We start from the raw sequence: 25,457 nt of genomic DNA, 5'->3' as shown, positions 1-25,457 counted from the left end.
TGTACCAGTGATATATGAGAGTTCCCGCTGCTCCACATTCTTGCCAGAATTTGATGTCAGTGTTCTGAATTTTAGTCATTCTAATAGGTGTATATGTTTGTTGTTGAAATATATTTTTCCTGGGTTTAGAATTCTAGGTTGATATTTTCTTTCAGTACTTTGAAGCTGTGACTCCACTGCCTTTGGCTTTTCAGTTTGTATCTATGTTTCCTTGTATGCAATCTGTCTTTTTCCTTGGCTGCTTTTAAGAGTTTTCTCTTTATCACTGGTTTTAAACAATTTGTTGTGGTTCATTTTTCTTGAGCTTGGGGTTTATTGAACTTCTTGGATCTCTGGTTATATAGTTTTCATCAAATTTGGAAAGTTTTTGTCCATTGTATCTTCAAATATTTTTCTGTCCTCTCCCTTCTTTTTCAAGGATTCAATTAAACAGATAATTAACAGAACATCAATAAGTTGTAGGACCACTTTGAGTATTCCCACAACTCACTGATGTTTTGTTTTTTTCCCAGTCTTTTTTCTTTCTGTGTTTAATTTTTGATTAATTTCTGTTGATATGCTTTCAAGTTTAGTAATTTTTTCTCTTGCAGTGTTTATCACTGTTAATCCCATCCAGTGTATTTTTTATCTTAGACATTGTAGTTTTCATCTCTAGTGGTTAGATATTAAATACCTTCCAGATTGTCCCTTAACATGCTCAGTCTTTCCTCTAGCTATTTAAACATATGGAATACAGTAGTAAGAGCTATTCTGATGTTCTTGTCTACAAATTTTGTCATTTGTGTAATTCCTGGTTTGGTTTTGATTTAGTTTTTCCTCATTGTGAGTTATATTGGCCTGGTTCTTTGCATGCTTTATAATTTTTGATTGGATGTCAAACATTGTGAATCATACCTGTTGGGTACCTCTTGACCAAAAGTCAAGGAAGTAATGTATAGGAAGTCCTATACATTATCATAAAATTTTGAAATACAAAAATACCACAGTTAACTTTACTTAAATTTGACAGAATCAAAGGATTCTAGAGTGAAAATGAAAGAACAACAGAATTTTAGCTAAGTGTTACTTAACTCTTAGCCAGGAGTCAACAAAGTACAATAAGCAGGCCAAATTCAGCCCATGGCCTGGTTTTGTGAAGCTTGAGGGCTAAGGTTGGTTTTTACATTTTTAAAGGGTTATAAAAGAAACAAAGAAATACAAATACAACAGAGATTGTATGTGGCCCACAAAAATCTAAATATTTACTTTCTGCCAATCTACAAAAAGTTTTTAAAAAAAATTCCTCAAAGATCTAATGTTAGGAAAATTATCATGAAGGATAAATTAAGTTGTTTGGGTAATTTAAAAAATTTTATGTGTCAATTTTTGAGATATAAATTTTCTCCCTGATGTGAATTGTGAGGAAATAATTAACCTTTTACTTCTATTACTTCTAACCATCTCCCCACTAATCTTTCAGCTTTGTTGGTTATATTATTTTTCTTCATCATGGTTTAAAACATTCAAGTTATATTTCTAACAAATTACTGTTGTTGTCTAAATAGGTGTATTTAAATTGATTCAATGCCCACTAACACTTATTCATCCTTGCTTTTTCATTTCTGAGTCCCTTGTTTCATCTATTTCTTGATTGCAGATTTCACTTTTCATGAAGCTATCATAGAAAGTGCATTTCTTATGATTTTGTGAGATTAATAAAGTCAGTTGCCTGAATCTCAGAGGAAAAGATGAGTGAGTATAAAATCCTTAGGTCAGGGCTTCCCTGGTGGCGCAGTGGTTAAGAATCCGCCTGCCAATGCAAGGGACACGGGTTCGAGCCCTGGCCTGGGAAGATCCCACATGCCGCGGAGCAGCTAAGCCCGTGTGCCACAACTACTGAGCCTGAGCTCTAGAGCCTGCAAGCCACAACTACTGAGCCCACGTGCCACAACTACTGAAGCCTGCATGCCTAGAGCCCATGCTTCACAACAAAAGAAGCCACGACAATGAAAAGCCTGCGCACCACAACGAAGAGTAGCCCCCACTCACCGCAACTAAAAGAAAGCCTGTGTGCAACAACGAAGACCCAACACAGCCATAAATAAATAAATAAATAAATAAATTTAAAAAAGAAAAAAAAAGAGCCCTTCTGTTTAAAAAAAAAAAAAAAATCCTTAGGTCACACTCTCTTTCCCTTAGAACATTTTAGTTATTGCTCCATTGTCTTCTGGAAGTTGCTGTGAAGAAGTATGAAGTTAGCTTAATTCCTGTGGTTAGAAAAATTATGTTATTTTCTCCACCGGAATCATGTGGAATTGGGAAATTATTATTTACTGTAGCTCTGAATTCTTTTTCTGTTTCATTTGTTAGATAAAATTTATCTTTATAAATTTTTTAATTTACTCTTCATATCTATTAACTTCTCTCTAATTTTTTCAGTATCTTTGTGATTTGCTTTGATTAATTCATTAACTTATCTCTCCATTTATTCATTTGTTTCTTCAACAGATGTCCCCCATATATAGATTAACAGCAGTTAACAAAGTCACTGCCCCCTTGGACTTTACATTCTGGTACAGGGCAAAATACTATAAGCAGATAAATGAATAAGCACATATCAAGTGGTGAAATGTGAATGCTGTGGAGAAAATAAAGCAGTCAGATGTTAGCAGTGCATGCTGAGTGGGGTTAGGAATTCCTGTTTTCTTTTTAAGGGAAGGTGTCTCCAACACAGCAATCTTTAAATGGGTACCTGAAGAAGGTGAGCTGTGAGCTGAGCAGAAATCTGGGAACAGCATTCCAGACAGAATGTTTGAAGGCCCTGAGCCAGTGGCGAATCTGTCATATTTGATGAACTTGTAGGCCATGGTGCAATGACAAAAATGGAGGAAGATGAGGTTAGAGAGGGCAGCAAGGGCCCAAATTGTAAAAATGACTTGGGATTTCACTCTTAAGACAGAAAGCCATTGGAAAGTCTATTAGTTTCCTATTGTTGTGTAACAAATTATCACAAGTTAGGTGGCTGAAAACAACACATGCATTTATCATCTCGGTCTCTGTGGGCCAGGATTCTGGGCATGGCTTGAATGTGCTTTGTGCTTCAGGGTCTCAGAAGGCTTCATTCACTGGATTGGCCAGATTGCGTTCTCAGCTGGAGAAGAATCCATTTCCTAGCTCATTAAGGTTGTTGGCAGAATCTATTTCCTTGTGGTTATATAACTAAAGAGCCCAACTTTTTGCTGATCGTTGGTTAAATATGGCCTAGGTCCTAGAGGCAACCTGCAGTCCCTAGAGCCCTTGAGGTTATTGCATTCTTTGCCATGTAGACTTCTCCATATGGCTGCTCACTTCATCAAGCCCACAAGGAAAGTCCCTTATACCTACTATAGGCAGAAAAGATAAAAGGTCTCAGGGAATAAACCTCAACACAGCAATAAAATGAAAATTCCTTTACTGTTACTCGCAGTCTTTAAAAGGATGACATGTGAATCTCATTGATAAAATCAACTAGTTTTGAGTTTTATAGGAACTGCTGTCTTTTATTTAGAAAAAAGATTTTAAAGGCTGAAAGTCATATAAAACAGGTTGTATCAGGTTATTAGGGAAATAATATTGAATTGGACAATTTCCATAAAAATCACAGGCATGTCTTTTTATCATGGGCATTTTTTTTTTGCTTGTCTGAGTTGAATGATCTAATACTGGATGTCAGTAGTTATGCATTCTTTAAAACTGCAAGCAGAGACAAATGTGCAATTTTAAAATGTCCAAGAATTTGCTGCCAGTGGCTCTAAGAGTGGGGTAGAATTTTGTCTTAGAGGTAGTGTCTTTATCCTCAAAGGGGAGATTTTAGTAAGTTCTGTTGGTCATAGATACAAGATAAATCATTGTTTTGGTGATAGCTCCGGAATTTGGAGAAATATCCAAAGCAGATAATTCAGAGTGGGATGTTAAATATTCTGTTCAAGATTGTAAATATCTGACATAACTGGGGCAGAAGTCTATGTACAGAATGAGAAGTGGTCTGGAGGATCTTGGGCCTGGTAGGAAGGGGAGCTTATTGCTGGAACACAGAAAAATTATAGAGTTTTAAAACATTTATCTTGAATCTAACCATCTTACCAATTTTTCAAAATTCTAGTCATTATCTGTAGTATTGTACAATCTTATTAGCAAAAAGAGGTGTTTTTATCTCCTTTTATCCAGTATTTATTCATTCCAACTTTCAAGACAATTTTGAATAATGGTGATGAAGACATCCTCCCTTACTTTCTGATTTTACTTGAAATTGTTTTAGCTCTTATTTTTTGGTGTCAACTTTATGTTATATAGTTTCCTTTTATTAAACTGCCTTCATTTATCCACACAAATTTTACCATGAAAATGATAATACTGTCAAATTGGTAAATGTTTTCTTATATCTCTTTAGGGGTCTCATGATTAGAACTATGCTTCCCACAAGTTGTAATTATAGAATGTAGCTGTGTATCTAGTGGATACAGTTATTGATGACGCAATATGTTATAGTGGAAAGACATTAGATGTGGAATTAGAAAATTTCACCTCAAACCTTGAACCCATCATTTGTTAGCTATGTGTCCTTAGGTAAATCATTTCATTTCACTGAGCCTTAGTTTTCCTATCTAAAAGAGGGGATGGTGTTGTGTTATTTATCTCATAGCTTTGTTTTCTGGAAAAAATATAAAATAAGATTTTTGAAAAGCAGTTAATAAACTGCAAAACATTATATACCATAGTTAGTGTGACTTTATTTCCCAGTTTTCCTGGGACAGACTTGTTTATGTCTGTTATCCTGGCTTAATTTTTGAGAGCACCTCTGTCTCACTCTCAGAAGTGTCATAGCTTGACTAATAGATTTGTCACACAAAATAGAGTTGTTGTTCTCTTCATACCTGTCATCCTAGGTAGACTGAAAACTGACTGAGGGCAGGGATAGTTACCCATCTTTGCGTCATGTATACCAGCTAGCCCAGTGCCTTTCATTTGGGGTGCTCTTAACCCTTGAGTTAATTAATATTTTTAAAATAGGTATTTAAACATGAGATAGTGTTTCATTATGAACGTTGTTATCTTGACTGATATCAGAACTTGAAATAGGTTGAGTGGGAGGAACTTGCAGCTATATAATATACAACTTTTTTCAACTTGTGCAAACAAAGTATAATTTAAGAGATGTACCAGCAATGAATAAGAAAATATGCACTTAGAATCATGAATTTGGTTAAAATTGCAACACATGGTGAGTCTCCGACCTGTGCTGACAAATAGAACTGAAAAGAGCATTATAAAATCAGAAATGAAGAGATTGTGGTTTTATCTCAGATTATTTAGTAGAATTTAGTAGTTTTGGGGATCCATTTCCTTGTTGTCTCTTTATCAGCAGATTTAAGGTTCTTCTGAGCTGCCAATGCATGATTTGCTGGGTTATTATTAGCTTCCCCTTTGTAGATCTTTAAAAATTTTAGGCATTACTTCTTTACTTAGTCTGTAAATATGTGTTCTGGGTCATATTTTGAAGCATTTGTTTTTGGAGAAGGAGCATTCAGTCAGATGCTTATTTCAGGGAAGATGTTGCATTTACTCATTTCAGGAACACGGGTAAAATCAGGAGATCTATATCTTAGAGACTTCGACTTTAGGGGCAGAATGTAAGAAAGTAATTTATCTTTTAAATGTTCACTAAAAAGGAGGAATAATCCGAAGTGAAATACTCTAGTTGCTGCATTGCCAAAGTAACTTCTTGGATTTTCTTTTTTTTTTGGAGCAAAAAGAACCCAAGAAAAATGTTGACTTATTTCCAGGATCATTAAGCGGCAATGAAGCAGTCAAACCCATGAAGCTGTCCAGTAATGTGGAAGTGATTACTTGGTGGTGAGAAAATGAATGTCTCCTCATTATTGCAGCATCTTAACCTGCTAAATTTTTTTCTTTTAACATCTTTGTTGGAGTATAATTGCTTTACACTGTTGTGTTAGTGGCTGCTGTATAACAAAGTGAATCAGCTATATTTATATCCCCATATCCCCTCCCTCTTGAGCCTCCCTCCCACCCTCCCTATCCTACCCCTCTGGGTGGTCACAAAGCACGAGCTGATCTCCCTGTGATTTGTGGCTGCTTCCCACTAGCTATCTATTTTACATTTGGTAGTGTACATATGTCAATAACACTCTCTCACTTCGTCTCAGCTTACCCTTCCCCCTCCCCGTGTCCTCAAGTCCATTCTCTATGTCTGTGTCTTTATTCCTGTCCTGCCCCTATTAACCTGCTAAATTAAAAAAAAAAAAAAAGAAAAATTTTCTCTAACTTCTCTTTTATATATATACTTTCCTCTTGTGAAAGAGAAAATTGGAGGTGTTTTATTTCATCTCTCTGAAAGTAATTTTTTTAAGGAAGTAGAGAATTTTATTTTATTGGAAAACTTGTCACTTTAGGTTTGTAAGTTGAGGTGACATATCTTACAGAGTTAGGCAGATTGTCCAGCTAATTATACTCTTGCTATATTTGAGCAAAACTAAGGAGAAAAACTGCTTAAATGCCTCTTACATTTTTTTTTTAACAATCACTTTCTAGGTGTGATAAGAAATAAAATGCCCAGTACTCTTCAAACTGCGTTTATAATTGCAGTAGCATTAAAACAATATATTCTATGGCATTCAGAGAAACCTGATATTTGAATGATTTTTTTCAGAAAAACAGATGTGAGGTGAAATATTTGTCTTCATGTTCTCCCCTTTTTTCACAAACATATTAAAAATACAAGAAAATTGGGCAAAATGAACAGAAAAAGCAAATTATTAAAAACAGAAGGTAGAATGGTGATTACCAGGGATGGGGGCAGGGGGAATGGAGGAGTTGTTTAATGGGTATTTCAGTTTTGCAAGATGAAAAAGTTCTGGAGCTCTGTTTTGCAACAATGTGACTATACTTAACACTATTGAATTGTACACTTAAAAATGGTTAAGATGGTAAATTTGATGTTATGTGTTTTTTACCACAATAGTAATAATAATAGAAGCAAAGTGTTACCTGGTCAATGTAGTCTATTTTCTGTAAATAAACTTTCTGTTTGAGGAAGTCACCTGAAATCTACAATAACAAAGCCTAGAGATATTTATGATCCATTCTCTTAGAGTGAATGACATCTACCTTAGAAGTCATGGTAGAGCAGGACAAATGATCAAAGGATCAGTCATTTGTAAAATGTGTGTTCAGTTGTGATAAAATCAGAACTCTGAATTCGGCTAGATGAGCTCTGCATTATCATGTCATTTGAGATGACAGTTACATTCTAAAGCCTTAATTGTATGTTTAGTTAACAAACAGAAAACACCTAATACATGGGAACTAGGTGATGGGGATAAAGTGGTTAAGGGAGCACATGCAGAATACGAATTTACCACTTTGGCCAGTGGTATTAAACTCTTACATGTAGTGTGTCATTTTAACTTCTAACGTGCGTAAGAGTCAACCATTTGAATGAACTCCTCTCCGCCCTCTCCACCTCTAGTGGGAGTGCTAATGAACAGTGAAGTGGCTGAGAATAATTACTCACTGACTATTAAATGATGAAACATCAGCTTTATCATACAGTTTGATGTAAAACTAGATGTGAGCAATGTGGATCAAACCTTAGGTGTATTAACATTATATCGTGCCAGATTTGGAGGGGTCATTAGAGAACAGTCTAAATACTCATCTGATGCCTAGCTTCTCTAAGACCAGATTAAGAAGGATATTTTTGCAAACAACAGCAGATTCCTAAGTGGTTGTTGTGTGAGTTCTTTTGCACAGTGACAGCAATTCTCAGGTGGTTAGGAAGGGGGAACTCACTGCCTGATGAGAACTCCCATTTCTTAATAAGATAGCTCTGACCATTAGCTATTTCTTCACCAGATGATGCAAAACTTGTGTCTGCTTAAATTTTCACTTCTTTTCAATAAGTAGTGTGAGTGTCCTTAAGTCTTCTTCATATAACATTCAGATTTTTTTTTAATGTTAGTTGCTATCCTTTAAATATGTTCCATTAAAAAAAAATGTTTATTTTAAAGTGCCCGCAGTATAAAACTCAAGGTGACATTGGACTATTTTAAGTTTAAGACTACTGTTATGTGAAAAAAAATGCACAATGTGAGAGTTGTGAGTTAAGTTTTATTTGGGGCAAAATGAGGACTGTAGCCCAGGAGACAGCCTTTCAGATAGCTCTGAGTGAAGTGGGGAGTGTCAGTACATATGTGATTTTAGTGAAGGGGGGATGCAATCATGCACACTTGACAGAGGGTTGCTACTAGTCACAAGAAGGTTGCTGCTAGTCACGAGGAGCAGCTGCCTCCATTAATGATTTTAGTGCTTTTCTAGATAAAAGACAATGCAAGAAACTGGGCTCATAAAATCTCCAGAAAATACCCAGCTATCTGAAGGCCTGTTCTGCTAGTTTTTCCCAGAGCACAGAGTGCCGCATTCCTGATCTCCACCCTGAACCCCTTTCAGAATATGTTGAAGGTCAGCGACTGCAGAGGCCACTTCATTCTTCTAGAACCAGATGCTGACAGTTTTTAGTTGGCACTACTACATACTACTTCAGTTTTAGATACTTTTCCTGTTTGAATTAGTAATACTTGAAAAGGATGACAGTCACAGAAAATGACCTGTTATTAACCAAGGTTGCCATGTTATTTCTAAAGATGCTTCTTGCTTTATGTTTCATTTACTTGCTCAAACTGGTCTCTCCACTGCCAAAACTCCAAAGTGTATATTTTTCATCATTCTGATTCTCTTGCTCGTATGCTCTCGTAGTAATGTTTATTTTTTGCTGGTTATAAAAGTGACACATTGTTAAAGAAAATTAGAAAAATATGGCAAAATTTGAAGAAAAAATAATCCGTAATCATTATGCAGTGATAACCACTCATCATTTTGTATATTTCTATTTTTCTGAATGGTATATGTGTGTTTTTGTATGAAATATATGTAATAGGGTGGGACTTATAAATAATACATTTTGTACTTTTTTGTCAAAATTTTGAACTTTTCTCAGTCATTAACTATTTTTGGAAACAATGTTTAAGCACTGCATAACATCCCATTTATTTATGAACCATTACTTATTCAACAGTTCTTCTATTGTTAGCCTTTAAGTTGTTTACATTTTGTGACTGAATAATCCCATAACGGACATATTTACATACAAATGTACATCTCTGTATCTGTGATTATTTCCTTTGAATAGATTTCTTGAAGAATTTTATTAGATCAAAAGATATGAAAATTTCTTAAGTCTCAGAGTAATCTCTCTAAAAGATAGGCTGACCATGTAGTTGATCGTCCAAACCAGGACACTTTCACCAGAAAAGATGCTAAGCTGGACAGAACTGGAATAGATGCAAACAAAGACTCAGCTAATTGAAATAGGATCTAGGGTCAGTCATCCTACTAAAAGAAAATATGATTATTTCCCTTTTAAATTAAAATTCCTCTAATGCTACCCCCATTAGGATAAAAAGAAATCCCTTAGCATGACTGATTTTTAATAAAGGTAATAGAAGTATACCTATTGTCATAACAGCTCATTATCAAGCATAAGAATTTATGCTTGCTTATTCATCAGAGTTCTCCTTATGAGTGAATGTGAAGCTACACTGAGTGTTAGAAATCACACATACACACAATTTAGGACCAACAGTGTAACTCCATTGTAAAATTATAAAGAGATCTGAACATAACACATTTCAAAGTATATACTATCAAGGATGAACCAAGTAACCAAGTAAATAAAGAAGGATGAAAGAACTTTATTAGTCTGTAAGTCAATCCAAATAAAAAGGGAAAGGAATTCCACTCTACAGTGGACTATTTTGAAATAATATTCACAATGTAAGTGAATGAATTAATTAGCTTGTAATAAAGGACGTTTTAAGACACAGTATGACACTTAAGTGTGACACAACTATTTCAAGGCAGTCTTTGTCTTTAGCTTTTGTTCTTTTGCCTTCGTTATACTTGCATTACGTGCAGGTAAGGCATTGTGTTTGACAGGGGCAGATATTTAAATGATAATTCTAAGACAGTAATTAAGTAGGACATTTTAAAAAACTGCTAATTTCAAAGTGGTTACCATGAGGGTTCTTGGCACACAGTGATATTCAGTGTGTTTAGCAGAAGTTCCCATAGGTCATCTGACAAAAAAAAATCTGTTCTTCATAGGAACTATATAATTGTTGATGAATGCTCTTGTTCTAATTTTAATTGTGCAATTCTTTTACTATTTAAAATATGTAAAGAGAGAAATTTTAAATTATAAAATTAGAGGTATGGTATCAATAGAAAGAGCACTAGAAAATAAAGGCAATTTTCCGTCTTTTCCAATCTGGATGACTTTCATTTTCTTGCCTTACTGCACCAGCTAGAACCTCCATTAGAGGAGGGTGAGAGCAGGCCTTCTTGCCTTGTTCCTTATCTTGGGGGAAAAATGTTCAGTCTTCTTTCAGAGATGTTCTTTATCAGATCAAGGAAATTACCTTCTGCTCATAGTCTGATGAGAATTTTTTTATATTATTATTAAGAATGGATGTTGGATTTTGTTTAAAAATTTTTTCTGAATTTATTGAAAAGATCATATTTTTTTTTCTCTTTTTATTTCTTAATATGGTGAATTACATTTACTGATATTTGATTGTTAAGCTAATCTTGCATTACTGGGACAAACCTCACTTCGTCATGATGTATTATCCTTTTTATATATTATTGGATGTAATTTACTAATATTTCATGGAGGATTTTTGCGTCTGTGTTCATGAGGGAAATTATTTGTAGGTTTTATTTTGTTTTCCTAGTATTCGTCTGGTTTTGTCTTAATGCTTGCCTCATAGAAGGAGTAGGGAGTATTTTTGCCCTTTCCAATTTTCTAGGACAGCTTGTGTAGAATTGGTACACCTTCCTTAAATATTTGGTAGAATTCACCAGTGAAGCCCTCTGGGCCTGGAGTTTTCTTTGTGGAAAAATTTTAACTACATATTCAGTTTTTAAAATAGACACAGAGCTATGCAGGTTACCTCTTTCTTCTTCTTTTTTTTTTAACATCTTTATTGGTGTATAATTGCTTTACAATATTGTGTTAGTTTCTGCTGTATAACAAAGTGAATGAGCTACATGTATACATATATCCCCATATCCCCTCCCTCTTGCTTCTCTCTCCCAACCTCCCTATCCCACCCCTCTTAGGTGGTCACAAAGCACCGAGCTGGTCTCCCTGTGCTATGCAGCTGCTTCCCACTAGCTATCTATTTTACATTTGGTAGTGTATATGTCATTGCTACTTTCTCACTTCATCCCAGCTTACCCTTCCCCCTCCCTGTGTCCTCAGGTCAGTTCTCTATGTCTGGTTCTTTATTCCTGTCCTGCCCCTAGGTTCATTAGAACCTTTTTTTTTTCTTCTTAGATTCCATATATATGTGTTAGGATACGGTATTTGTTTTTCTCTTTCTGACTTACTTCACTCTGTATGACAGACTCTAGGTCCATCCACCTCACTACAAATAGTTCAATTTCGTTTCTTTTTATGGCTGAGTAATATTCCTTTGTATATATGTGCCACATCTTCTTTATCCATTCATCTGTTGATGGGCACTTAGGTTGCTTCCATATCCTGGCTATTGTAAATAGTGCTGCAATGAACATTGTGGTACATGTCTCTTTTAGATTATGGTTTTCTCAGGGTATATGCCCAGTAGTGGGATTGCTGGGTCATGTGGTAGCGCTATATTTAGTTTTTTTTTTAAACATCTTTATTGGAGTATAATTGCTTCACAATGGTGTGTTAGTTTCTGCTGTATAACAAAGTGAATCAGCTATACATATACATATATCCCCATATCTCCTCCCTCTTGCATCTCCCTCCCAGCCTCCCTATCCCACCCCTCTAGGTGGACACAAAACAGTGAGCTGATCTCCCTGTGCTATGCGGCTGATTCCCACTAGCTATCTATTTTACACTGGTAGTGTATATATGTCCATGCCACTCTCTCACTTCGTCCCAGCTTACCCTTCCCCCCACTCCATGTCCTCAAGTCCATTTTCTGGATCTGCCTCTTTATTTCTGTCCTGTCCCTAAGTTTTTCATAACCTTTTTTTTTTTTTTAGATTCCATATATATGTGTTAGCATACGGTATTCGTTTTTCTCTTTCTGACTTACTTCACTCTGTATGACAGACTCTAGGTCCATCCACCTCACTACAAATAACTCAATTTCGTTTCTTTTTATGGCTGAGTAATATTCCATTGTATATATGTGCCACATCTTCTTTATCCATTCATCTGTTCATGGACACTTAGGTTGCTTCCATGTCCTGGCTATTGTAAATAGAGCTACAATGAACATTGTGGTACATGACTCTCTTTGAATTATGGTTTTCTCAGGGTATATGCCCAGTAGTGGGATTGCTGGGTTGTGTGGTAGTTCTATTTTTAGTTTTTTGAGGAACCCCCATACTGTTCTCCATAGTGGCTGTATCAATTTACATTCCCACCAACAGTGCAAGAGGGTTCCCTTTTCTCCACACCCTCTCCAGCATTTGTTGTTTGTAGATCTTTTGATGATGGCCATTCTGACTGGTGTGAGGTGATACCTCATTGTAGTTTTGATTTGCATTTCTCTAATGATTAATGATGTTGAATATCCATCCTTTCAAGTGTTTGTTGGCAATCTATATATCTTCTTTGGAGAAATGTCTATTTAGGTCTTCTGCCCATTTTTGGATTGGGTTGTTTGTTTTTTTGATTTTGAGCTGCATGAGCTGCTTGTATATTTTGGAGATTAATCCTTTGTCAGTTGCTTCGTTTGCAAATATTTTCTCCCATTCTGAGGGTTGTCTTTTCATCTTGTTTATGGTTTCCTTTGCTGTGCAAAAGCTTTTAAGTTTCATTAGGTCCCATTTGTTTATTTTTGTTTTTATTTCCATTTCTCTAGGACATGGGTCAAAAAGGATCTTGCTGTGATTTATATCATAGAGTGTTCTGCCTGTGTTTTCCTCTAAAAGTTTGATAGTGTCTGGCCTTACATTTAGGTCTTTAATCCATTTTGGGTTTATTTTTTTGTATAGTGTTACAGAGTGTTCTAATTTCATTCTTTTTTTTTTTTTTTTAATTTATTTATTTATGGCTGTGTTGGGTCTTCGTTTCCGTGTGAGGGCTTTCTCTAGTTGCGGCAAGTGGGGGCCACTCTTCATCGCGGTGCGCGGGCCTCTCATTATCGCGGCCTCTCTTGTTGCGGAGCACAAGCTTCAGACGCGCAGGCTCAGTAATTGTGGCTCACAATGTAGAATTCATCTGTGAAGCCATCTGGTCCGGGGCTTTTGTTTGTTGGAAGATTTTTAATCACAGTTTCAATTTCAGTGCTTGTGATTGGTCTGTTCATATTTTCTATTTCTTCCTGGTTCAGTCTCAGAAGGTTGTGCTTTTCTAAGTATCTGTCCATTTCTTCCAGGTTGTCCATTTTATTGGCATATAGTTGCTTGTAGTAATCTCTCATGATCCTTTGTATTTGTGCAGTGTCAGTTGTTACTTCTCCTTTTTCATTTCTAATTCTGTTGATTTGAGTCTTCTCCCTTTCTTTTGTGATGAGTATTACTAATGGTTTATCAATTTTGTTTACCTTTTCAAAGAACCAGCTTTTAGTTTTATTGATGTTTGCTATTGTTTCCTTCATTTCGTTTTCATTTATTTCTGATCATATCTTTATGATTTCTTTCCTTCTGATAACTTCGGGGGGTTTTTTTGTTGTTGTACTTCTTTCTCTAATTGCTTTAGATGTAAATTTAGGTTGTTTATTTGAGATGTTTCTTGTTTGTTGAGGTAGGATTGTATTGCTATAAACTTCCCTCTTAGAACTGCTTTTGCTGCATCTCATAGGTTTTGGTTTGTTGTGTTTTCATTATAATTTGTTTCTAGGTATTTTTTGAATTATTCTGTGATTTCTTCAGTGATCTCTTGGTTATTTAGTAGCATATTGTTTAGCCTCCTTGTATTTGTGTTTTTTACTTTTTTTTTCCCTGTAATTTATTTCTAATCTCATAGCGTTGTGATCAGAAAAGATGCTTGATATGATTTCAATTTTCTTAAATTTACCGAGGCTTGATTTGTGACCCAAGATGTGATCTATCCTGGAGAATGTTCCGTGTGCACTTGAGAAGAAAGTGTAATCTGCTGTTTTCGGATGGAATGTCCTATAAATATCAATTAAATCTATCTGGTGTATTATGTCCTTTAAAGCTTGTGTTTCGTTATGAATTTTCTGTCTGGATGATCTGTCCATTGGTGTAAGTGAGGTGTTAAAGTCCCCCACTATTGTTGTGTTACTGTCGATTTCCTCTTTTATAGCTGTGAGCATTTGCCTTATGTACTGCGGTGCTCCTATACTGGGTGAGTAAATATTTATAATTGTGGTATCTTCTTCTTGGGTTGATTCTTTAATTATTATGTAGTGTCCTTCTTTGTCTCTTGTAACAGTCTTTATTTTAAAGTCTATTTTCTCTGATATGAGTATTGCTACTCCAGCTTTCTTTTGATTTCCATTTGCATGGAATATCTTTTTCCATCCCCTCACTTTCAGTCTGTATGTGTCCCTAGGTCTGCAGTGGGTCTCTTGTAGACAGCATATATATGAGTCTTGTTCTTGTATCCTTTCAGCCAGTCTGTGTCTTTTGGTTGGAGTATTTAATCCATTTACATTTAAGGAAATTATCGATATGTATGTTCCCACTACCATTTTCTTAATTGTTTTGGATTTGTTATTGTAGGTCTTTTCGTGCTCTTGTGTTTCCTGCCTAGAGAAGTTCCTTTAGCATTTGTTATAAAGCTGGTTTGGTGGTGCAGAATTCTCTTAACTTTTGCTTGTCTGTAAAAGTTTTAATTTCTCCATTGAATCTGTATGAGATCCTTGATGGGTAGAGTAATCTTGGTTGTATGTTATTCCCTTTCATCACTTTGAATATGTCCTGCCACTGCCTTCTGGTTTGCAGAGTTTCTGCTAAAAGATCAGCTGTTAACCTTATGGGGATTCCCTTGTATGTTATTTGTTGCTTTTCCCTTTCTGCCCTTAATATTTTTTCTGTGTAATTAATTTTTGATAGTTTGATTAATATGTGTCTTGGTGTGTTTCTCCTTGGGTTTATCCTGTATGGGACTCTCTGTGCTTCCTGCACTTGATTGAGTATTTCCTTTCCCATGTTAGGGAAGTTTTCAGCTAGAATCTCTTCACATCTTTTCTCACTCCCTTTCTTTTTCTCTTCTTCTTCTGGGACCCATATCATTCGAATGTTGGTGTGTTTAATGTTGTCCCAGAGGTCTCTGAGACTGTTCTCATTTCTTTTCATTCTTTTTTCTTTATTCTGCTCAGTGGTAGTTATTTCCACTATTTTATCTTTCAGGTCACTTATCTGTTCTTCTGCCTCAGTTATTCTGCTATTGATTCCTTCTAGAGAATTTTTAATTTCATTTATTGTATTGTTCATGATTGTTTGTTTGCTCTTTAGTTCTTCTAGGTCCTTGTTAAACGTTTCTTGTATATTCTCCATTCTGTTTCCAAGATTTTGGATTATCTTTGCTATCATTACTCTGAATTCTTTTTCAGGTAGACTGCGTATTTCCTCTTTGTTTATTTGGTCTGGTGGGTTTTTACCTTGCTCCTTCATCTCATGCATATTTCTCTGTCTTCTCATTTTGTTTAACTTACTTTGTTTGGGGTCTGCTTTTCTCCGGCTGCAGGTTCCTACTTCCCGTTCTTTTTGATGTCTGCTCCCAGTGGGTGAGGTTGGTTCAGTGGCTTGTGTAGGCTTCCTGGTGAAGGGGACTGGTGCCTGTGTTCTGGTGGGTGGGGCTAGATCTTGTCTTTGTGGTGGGCAGGGCCATGTCCGGTGGTGTGTTTTGGGGTGTCTGTGAACTTAGTATGATTTTAGGCTGCCTCTCTGCTAATCGGTGGGGTTGTGTTTCTGTCTTGCTAGTTGGCATGGGGCGTGCAGCACTGTAGCTTGCTGACCATTGGGTGGAGCTGGGTCTTAGCATTGAGACAGAGATCTCTGGGAGAGCTCTCACTGATTGATATTACGTGGGGCTGGGAGGTGTCTGCTGGTCCAGTGTCCTGAACTCAGGTTTCCCACCTTGGAGGTTCAGGTGTGACACCATGCTGGATCACTAAGGCCCTGTCAGCTGCATGGCCAGGTACGTGGGGATTTTTTTGTCTTTTGGGAAGTCTGAGGTCTTTTGCCAGCGTTTGATAGGTTTTCTGTAGGAGTTGTTCCACATGTAGCTGTATTTTTGGTGTATTTGTGGGGAGGAAGGTGATCTCTACATCTTACTCCTCTGCCATCTTGAAAGTCCCCCTGCAATAGGAGACTCCACTGAAGATGCCAACCTCCTCAAGAGCCAGAGATGCAGAGGCATTTTTTTCAGAGGTTTTGCAGCTTGCTTTTTTTTTTCTTTTCCTTTGTGTTTTGTCTAGTTTCACTCATTCACAGGGTGCTTCATACAGAGGCCTCGCAGCCAGCACTTCAGTTCAGAGTGCCTAGTGAAAAATTATGAGTTGAGAGCTTGACATTCAGTGTAGAACCAGACAGCTGAGTCCCTCGTATTATGGAGCACACTTCCTGTAGGGAGCCTGTGCAGGGGCCTTGCAACTTACACCCTGGATTAGAGTTCCCAGCACAGAAGTGCTGCGCCTGATGCTTTGGCTTGGCCTACCTCTTTCTTTGCTTGATAGTATTAAGATGCATATATCTTCACTGAATTTCTGTGTACTTTGCCTATCAATTATTGAGAGATGTTGAAGTCTCCAACTATAATCTGCAATTCTATCAGTGTTTTGCTTTGTGTAGTTTGTAGTTCTGTCATTAGGTACATAATCTTTTAGGCTTGTTATGTCCTCTTATCGAATTGACCCCTTTATAATTATGAAGTGATCTTCTCTATCCCTTGCATATTCTTTGCTCTGAAATCTAGGTTAACTAATATTAGTACAACCATTCCAGCTTTTTTTTTTTTTTTTTGATTAGTGTAGCACGGTCTCTCTTTTCTATCTTTTCACTTTTAACTTCTTGTAGCTCTTGAACACCACACATTTTTGGGCTCTAGGTTTCATGTGATGTAGGTCTCTGATCTCACTTTACACTTTTTAGGGACCTGGACTGTGTCTTCTTTCCCACATGTGTGCCACATTAAAATGCTGGGTCTGAATGGTTGGTAGTTTTACTTGCAGAGATACGGAAAGGGACACATTTTGTATATAAAAGCACATGGATTTTATCTGGTCAGGTTGAGTTTGTGATTCCTGATGGACCACCTTGAAGGATGTGTCCAGTAGTCAGTTCTGAATATACGGTTCTATGACTCAGAGCTATCAGTCCATGGGAACTACTTCAATTTATGGGTATAAATTAAATCCCCTAAGAAAGCTGTTCAGAATGAAAGAAGAACCAAGAACGAAAGCCTGGCAAAGGTGGATATTTAATGAGAACAATATGTAATTTAGGTTAAGTTCTAATGCAGTAGATATACTTATGGTAATACTTATATCTACTGCATAAGATATATCTTATGCAGTAGATAATACTTATATCTACCAATTGTTAAATGCAAATGACAATGAATCCTTTATCATGGTAAATAATTTTGATACTTCATTCTCTGATCTGTGTAGCTTTTAATATTCCTTCAAAAGTGCTTGATCTAAATATACTACCCTAAATAGTTTAAATTATTCATAAATATTTTTCTAAATTTAGTCTCAGATGCTGAAAAGAATTGAATTGTCTTGGTCAACAAGTTATGTAAAGTGCCCAAAGGCTCAAGTTTGTCAGCTGTTTTGTTCAGAACTCTTAGTGCCAAGTAATTCCATGGAGGATTCACATATTTTAAGCCTTCATTAGATACGTGATTCAATGGCCAAATCTCGTGAGAGTTTTCCTTAATGATCCTTGGTCTCTGTTTAAGTGCACCTGTTGTTGAGTAACCTTACTGTGACTAGGGGTGGGGAAAATATTGGGATAATCCCATTACAGACAGAAATGTCACAGGCTGGATTCTACAGGTTGGAACTCTTGGCAGCAGATACTGAAGTTCCTAAGCGTTGTGTGGGCTGTTCAGAAAATTCATCCTAAATAGGAATTTATTTTAACTTTATTTTTTTAAATTAATTAAATAATTTTAAACGTTTTTATTGGAGTATAGTTGCTTTACAATGGTGTGTTAGTTTCTGCTTTATAACAAAGTGAATCAGTTATACATATGCATATATCCCCATATCTCTTCCCTCTTGTGTGTCCCTCCCTCCCATCCTCCCTATCCCACCCCTCTAGGTGGAATAAACCTAGACAAACCACCGAGCTGATCTCCCTATGCTATGCAGCTGCTTCCCACTAGCTATCTATTTTACATTTGGTAGTGTATATATGTCCATGTCACTCTCTTACTTTGTCCCAGCTTACCCTTCCCACTCCCCATATCCTCAAGTCCATTCTCTAGTAGGTCTGCATCTTTATTCCTGTCTTCCCCTAGGTTCTTCATGACCAGTTTTTTTTTTTTTTTTTTTTTTAGATTCCATATATATGTGTTAGCATACGGTATTTGTTTTTCTCTTTCTGATTACTTCACTCTGTAGGACAGACTCTAGGTCCATCCACCTCACTACTAATAACTCAGTTTCATTTCTTTTTATGGCTGAGTAATATTCCATTGTATATATGTGCCACATCTTCTTTATGCATTCATCTGTCGATGGACACTTAGGTTGCTTCCATGTCCTGGCTATTGTAAACAGACCTGCAATGAACATTGTGGTACATGACTCTTTTTTATTTTTTAATTTTTTAAAATAATTAATTAATTAATTAATTTATGGCTGTGTTGGGTCTTCGTTTCTGTGCGAGGGCTTTCTCTAGTTGCGGCAAGTGGGGGCCACTCTTCATCGCGGTGCACGGGCCTCTCATCACGGCCTCTCTTGTTGCGGAGCACAGACTCCAGACGTGCAGGTTCAGTAATTGTGGCTCACGGGCCTAGTTGCTCCGCGGCATGTGGGATCTTCCCAGACCAGCACTCGAACCCGTGTCTCCTGCATTGGCAGGCAGATTCTCAACCACTGCTCCACCAGGGAAGCCCCCATGACCCTTTTTAAATTATGGTTTTCTCAGGGTATATGCCCAGTAGTGGGATTACTGGGTCGTATGGTAGTTCTATTTTTAGTTTTTAAAAGAACCTCCATACTGTTCTCCATAGTGGCTGTATCAATTTACATTCCCACCAACAGTGTATGAGGATTCTGTTTTCTCCACACCCTCTCCAGCACTTATTGTTTGTTGATTTTTTGATGATGGCCATTCTGACCGGTGTGAGATGATATCACATTGTAGTTTTGATTTGCATTTCTCTAATGATTAATGATGTTGAACATTCTTTCATGTATTTGTTGGCAATCTGTATGTCTTCTTTGGAGAAATGTCTATTTAGGTCTTCTGCCCATTTTTGGATTGGGTTGTTTGTTTTTTTGATATTGAGCTGCATGAGCTGCTTGTAAATTTTGGAGATTAATCCTTTGTCAGTTGCTTCATTTGCAAATATTTTCTGCCATTCTGAGGGTTGTCTTTTCGTCTTGTTTATGGTTTCCTTTGCTGTGCAAAAGCTTTTAAGTTTCATTAGGTCCCATTTGTTTATTTTTGTTTTTATTTCCATCTCTCTAGGACGTGGGTCAAAAAGGATCTTGCTGTGATTTATGTCATAGAGTGCTCTGCCTATGTTTTCTTCTTAGAGTTTGATAGTGTCTGGCCTTACAATTTGGTCTTTAATCCATTTTGAATTTATTTTTTTGTATAGTGTTATGGAGTGTTCTAATTTCATTCTCTTACATGTAGCTGTCCAGTTTTCCCAGCACCACTTATTGAAGAGGCTGTCTTTTCTCCATTGTATATTCTTGCCTCCTTCATCAAAGGTAAAGTGACCATATTTGTGTGGGTTTATTGCTGGGCTTTCTATTCTGTTCCATTGATCTATATTTCTGTTTTTGTGCCAATACCATACTGTCTTGATGACTGTAGCTTTGTAGTATAGTCTGAAGTCCGGGAGCCTGATTCCTCCAGCTCCGTTTTTCTTTCTCAAGATTGATTTGGCTATTCAGGGTCTTTTGTGTTTCCATACAAATTGTGAAATGTTTTGTTCTACTTCTGTGAAAAATGACAGTGATAGTTTGATAGGGATTGCATTGAATCTGTAGATTGCTTTGGGGAGTATAGTCATTTTCACAATGTTGTTTCTTCCAATCCAAGAACATGGTATAGCTCTCCATCTATTTGTATCATCTTTAATTTCTTTCATCAGTGTCTTATAATTTTCTGCTTACAGGTCTTTTGTCTCCTTACATAGGTTTATTCCTAGGTATTTTATTCTTTTTGTTGCAGTGGTAAATGAGAGTGTTTTCTTAATTTCAGTTTCAGATTTTTCATAATTAGTGTATAAGAATGCAAGAGATTTCTGTGCATTAATTTTGTATACTGCTGCTTTACCAAATTCATTGATAAGCTCTACTAGTTTTCTGGTAAAATCTTTAGTATTCTCTATGTATAGTATCAGGTCATTTGCAAACAGTGACAGCTTTACTTCTTCTCTAATGTTGATTCCTTTTATTTCTTTTTCTTCTCTGATTGCTGTGGCTAAAAATTCCGAAACTATGGTGAATAATAGTGGTGAGAGTGGGCAACCTTGTCTTGTTCCTGATCTTAGTGGAAATGGTTTCAGTTTTTCACCATTGAGGACAATGTTGGCTGTGGGTTTGTCATATATGGCCTTTATTATGTTGAGGAAAGTTCCCTCTATGCCTACTTTCTGGAGGGTTTTTTATCATAAATGTGTGTTGAATTTTGTCGAAAGCTTTCTCTGCATCTATTGAGATGATCATATGGTTTTTATCCTTCAATTTGTTAATATGATGTATCACATTGATTGAGTTGCGTATATTGAAGAATCCTTGCATTCCTGGGATAACCCCACTTGATCATGGTGTATGATCCTTTTAATGTGCTGTTGGATTCTGTTTGCTAGTATTTTGTTGAGGATTTTTGTATCTATGTTCATCAGTGATATTGGCCTGTAGTTGTCTTTCTTTGTGACATATTTGTCTGGTTTTGGTATCAGGGTGATGGTGGCCTCTTAGAATGAGTTTGGGAGTGTTCCTCCCTATGCTATATTTTGGAAGAGTTTGAGAATGATAGGTGTTAGCGTCTCTAAATGTTTGATAGATTCACCTGTGAAGCCATCTGGTCCTGGGCTTTTGTTTGTTGGAAGATTTTTTTTTTTTGTCTATGGAACATTTTTTTACTTAGATAAATGTGGGAGTGTTCAGAGAGAAAATATATAGTCCTTGCCCTTTAAGTGGCTCACAGGCTGCTGGAGAACATTAACAAATAAGCATACAATTCAAATTCAATGTAATTGTTGCTGTGTTAGACCAGTGTAAGCACTGTAGAAGCTTGCCGAAGGGGCTTATTCTGCTTGGGCTGCCATAACAGATAGCATAGAGTAGGTGGCTTAAACAACAGAAATTTATTTTCTAAGAGTTCCGGAGGCTGGTAAATCCAACATTAAGGTGCTGGCCAAATTCGTTTCTTGGTGAAGTGTCTCTTCCTGGCTTGCAGATGGCTGTAGCTACGTTCTTGCTGTGTCCTCACATGGTGGAGAGAAAGAGAGAGAGCATGCTATCTGGTGTCTCTTCCTATAAGGTCACTAATCCTTTTCTTATAAGGCCCCAGGCTCATAAACTCATCTAACCCTGATGAATTTGTTGGAAGATTTTTAGTCACAGTTTCAATTTCAGTGCTTGTGATTGGTCTGTTCATGTTTTCTATTTCTTCCTGTTTCAGTCTTGGAAGGTTGTGCATTTCTAAGAATTTGTCCATTTCTTCCACGTTGTCCATTTTATTGGCATAGAGTTGCTTGTAGTAATCTCTCATGATCCTTTGTAGTTCTGTAGTGTCAGTTGTTACCTCTCCTTTTTCATTCTAATTCTATTGATTTGAGTCTTCTCCCTTTTTTTCTTGATGAGTCTGGCTAATGGTTTATCAATTTTGTTTATCTTCTCAAAGAACCAGCTTTTAGTTTTATTGATCTTTGCTATCGTTTCCTTCATTTCTTTTTCATTTATTTCTGATCTGATCTTTATGATTTCTTTCCATCTACTAACTTTGGGGTTTTTTTGTTCTTTCTCTAATTGCTTTAGGTGTAAGGTTAGGTTTTTATTTGAGATGTTTCTTGCTTCTTGAGGTCGGATTGTATTGCTATAAACTTCCCTCTTAGAACTGCTTTTGCTGCATCCCATAGGTTTTGGGTTGTCATGTTTTCTTTGTCATTTGTTTCTAGATATTTTTTAATTTCCTCTTTGATTTCTTCAGTGATCTCTTGGTTATTAAGTAGTGTATTGTGTAGCCTCCATGTGTTTGTATTTTTTACAGATTTTTTCCTGTAATTAATATCTAGTCTTATAACATTGTAGTCAGAAAAGATACTTGATATGATCTCAATTTTCTTAAATTTACCAAGGCTTGATTTGTGACCCAAGATATGATCTATCCTGGAGAATGTTCCATGAGCAGTTGAGAAGAAAGTGTATTCTGTTGTTTTTGGATGGAATGTCCTATAAATATCAATTAAGTCTATCTTGTTCAATGTATAATTTAAAGCTTGTGTTTCCTTATTTATTTTCATTTTGGATGATCTGTCCATTGGGGAAAGTGGGGTGTTAAAGTTCTCTACTATGATTGTGTTGATGTTGATTTCCCCTTTTATGGCTGTTAGTATTTGCCTTATGTATTGAGGTGCTCCTATGTTGGGTGCATAAATATTTACAATTGTTATATCTTCTTCTTGGACTGATCCCTTGATCATTATGTAGTGTCCTTCTTTGTCTCTTGTAATAGTCTTTGTTTTATAGTCTATTTTGTCTAATACGAGAATTGCTACTCCAGCTTTCTTTTGATTTCCATTTGCATGGAATATCTTTTTCCATCCCGTCACTTTCAGTCTGTATGTGTCCCTAGGTCTGAAATGGGTCTCTTGTAGAGAGTATATAAGTGTCTTGTTTTTGTATCCTTTCAGCCAGTCTCTGTCTTTTGGTTGGAGCATTTAATCCATTTACATTTAAGGTAATTATCAGTATGTATGTTCCTATTACCATTTTGTTAATTGTTTTGGGTTTGTTATTGTACGTCTTTTCCTTCTCTTGTGTTTCCTGTCTAGAGAAGTTCCTTTAGCATTTGTTGTAAAGTTGGTTTGTTTGTGCTGAATTCTCTTAGCTTTTGCTTTTCTGTAAAGGTTTTAATTTCTCTGTCAAATCTGAATGAGCTCCTTGCTGGGTAGAGTAATCTTGGTTGTAGGTTTTCCCCTTTCATCACTGTAAATATGTCCTGCCACTCCTTTCTGACTTGCAGAGGTTGTGCTGAAAGATCAGCTGTTAACCTTACATGCAAGGATTCCCTTGTATGTTATTTGTTGTTTTTCCCTTGCTGCTTTTAATATTTTTTCTTTGTATTTAATTTTTGATAGCTTGATTTGTATGTGTCTTGGCATGTTTCTCTTTGGATTTATCCTGTATGGGACTCTCTGTGCTTCCTGGACTTGATTAACCATATCCTTTACCATATTAGGGAAGTTTTCAACTAGAATCTCTTCAAATATTTTACCAGTCCCTTTCTTTTTCTCTTCTTCTTCTGGGACCCGTATAATTCTAATGTTGGTGCATTTAATATTGTCCCAGAGTTCTCTGAGACTGTCCTCAATTCTTTTCATTCTTTTTTCTTTATTCTGATCTGCCATAGTTATTTCCAATATTTTATCTTCCAGGTCACTTTTCAGTTCTTCTGCCCCAGTTATTCTTTTATTGATCCCGTCTAGAGAATTTTTAATTTCATTTATTGTGTTGTTCATGATTGTTTGCTCTTTAGTTCTTCTAGGTCCTTGTTAAACGTTTTTTGTATTTTCTCCATTCTATTTCCAAGATTTTAGATCATCTTTACTATCATTATTCTCAATTCTTTTTCAGGTATACTGCCTATTTCCTCTTCATTTTTTAGGTCTGGTGGGTTTTTGCCTTGCTTCTTCATCTGCTGTGTGTTTCTTTGTTTTCTCATTTTGCTTAACTTACTGTGTTTGGGGTCTCCTTTTCGCAGGCTGCAGGTTCATATTTCCCGTTGTTTTTGGTGTCTGTCCCCAGTGGCTAAGGTTGGTTCAGTGGGTTGTGTAGGCTTCCTGGTGGAGGGGACTAGTGCCTGTGTTATGGTGGATGAGGCTGCGTCTTGTCTTTCTGGCCGGCAGGTCCACGTCTGGTGGTGTGTTTTGGGGTATCTGTGACCTTATTATGATTTTAGGCAGCCTCTCTGCTAATGGGTGAGGTTTTGTTCCTGTCTTGCTAGTTGTTTGGCATAGGGTGTCCAGCACTGTAGCTTGCTGGTCGTTGAGTGGAGCTGTGTCTTGGCATTGAGATGGAGATCTCTGGGATATTTTCGCTGTTTGATATTACTTGAGCTGGGAGGTCTCTGGTGGACCAATGTCCTGAACTTGACTCTCCCACCTCAGAGGCACTGCCCTGATGCCTGGCTGGAGCACCAAGAGCCTGTCATCCATACGGCTCAGAATAAAAGGGAGAAAAAAAGAAAGAAAGAAAATGATAAACTAAACTAAACTAAAAAGTTATTAAAATAAAAAACAATAAAACTATTAAAAAATTTTTTTAAAGTCATTAAAAAAAAGAAGAGAATAAGCAAACCAAAAAAAAATCCACCAGTGATAATAAACGCTGAAAACTATACTAAAAAAAAAAAAGACAAAAATGGACAGACAGAACCTTAGGACAAATGGTAAAAGCAAAGCTATACAGACAAAATCACACACAGAAGCATTCTCATATACACTTAGAAAAAGAGAAAAAGGGGAAAAAAATATGTATATCGTTGCTCCCAAAGTCCACCTCCTCAATTTGGGATGATTCATTGTCTCTTCAGGTATTCCACAGATGAATGGTACATCAAGTTGACTGTGGAGATTTTATCTGCTGCTCCTGAGGCTGCTGGGAGAGATTTCCCTTTCTCTTCCTTGTTTGCACAGCTCCTAGGATTCAGCTTTGGATTTGGCCCTGCCTCTGCATGTAGGTCGCCTGAGGGCATTTGTTCTTCACTCAGACAGGACAGGGTTAAAGGAGCAGCTGCTTTGGGGCCTCTGGCTCATTCAGGCCAGGGAGAGGAAAGGGTATGGAGTGCGGGGCGAGCCTGCGGTGGCAGAGGCTGGCGTGACGTTTCACCAGCCTGAGGCATGCCTTGTGTTCTCCTTGGGAAGTTGTCCCTGGATCACGGGACCCTGGCAGTGGCGGGCTGCACAGGCTCCCGGGAGGGGAGGTGTGGATAGTGACCTGTGCTTGCACACAGGCTTCTTGGTGGCT

At 36.8% G+C, this 25,457-nt stretch overlaps 1 protein-coding gene across 1 annotated transcript in view; it reads left to right on the top strand.

Moving 5' to 3' along the window:
* Positions 1-25,457, top strand: part of IQCM (IQ motif containing M) — a 484,997-nt gene that overhangs the window by 41,736 nt on the left and 417,804 nt on the right. Inside the window, exon 2 of the mRNA XM_082389028.1 lies at positions 1,637-5,871. The gene's annotated coding sequence lies outside the window, so the exon portion shown is untranslated. The remainder of the gene's footprint in view (positions 1-1,636; positions 5,872-25,457) is intronic.

The sequence above is a fragment of the Balaenoptera borealis genome (genome assembly GCF_965194805.1).
Source record: "Balaenoptera borealis genome assembly, chromosome: 4".
NCBI classification, from domain to species: domain Eukaryota; kingdom Metazoa; phylum Chordata; class Mammalia; order Artiodactyla; family Balaenopteridae; genus Balaenoptera; species Balaenoptera borealis.
The sequence above is the reverse complement of the archived record's forward strand: the minus strand, read 5'-3'. Positions and strand labels throughout refer to the sequence as shown.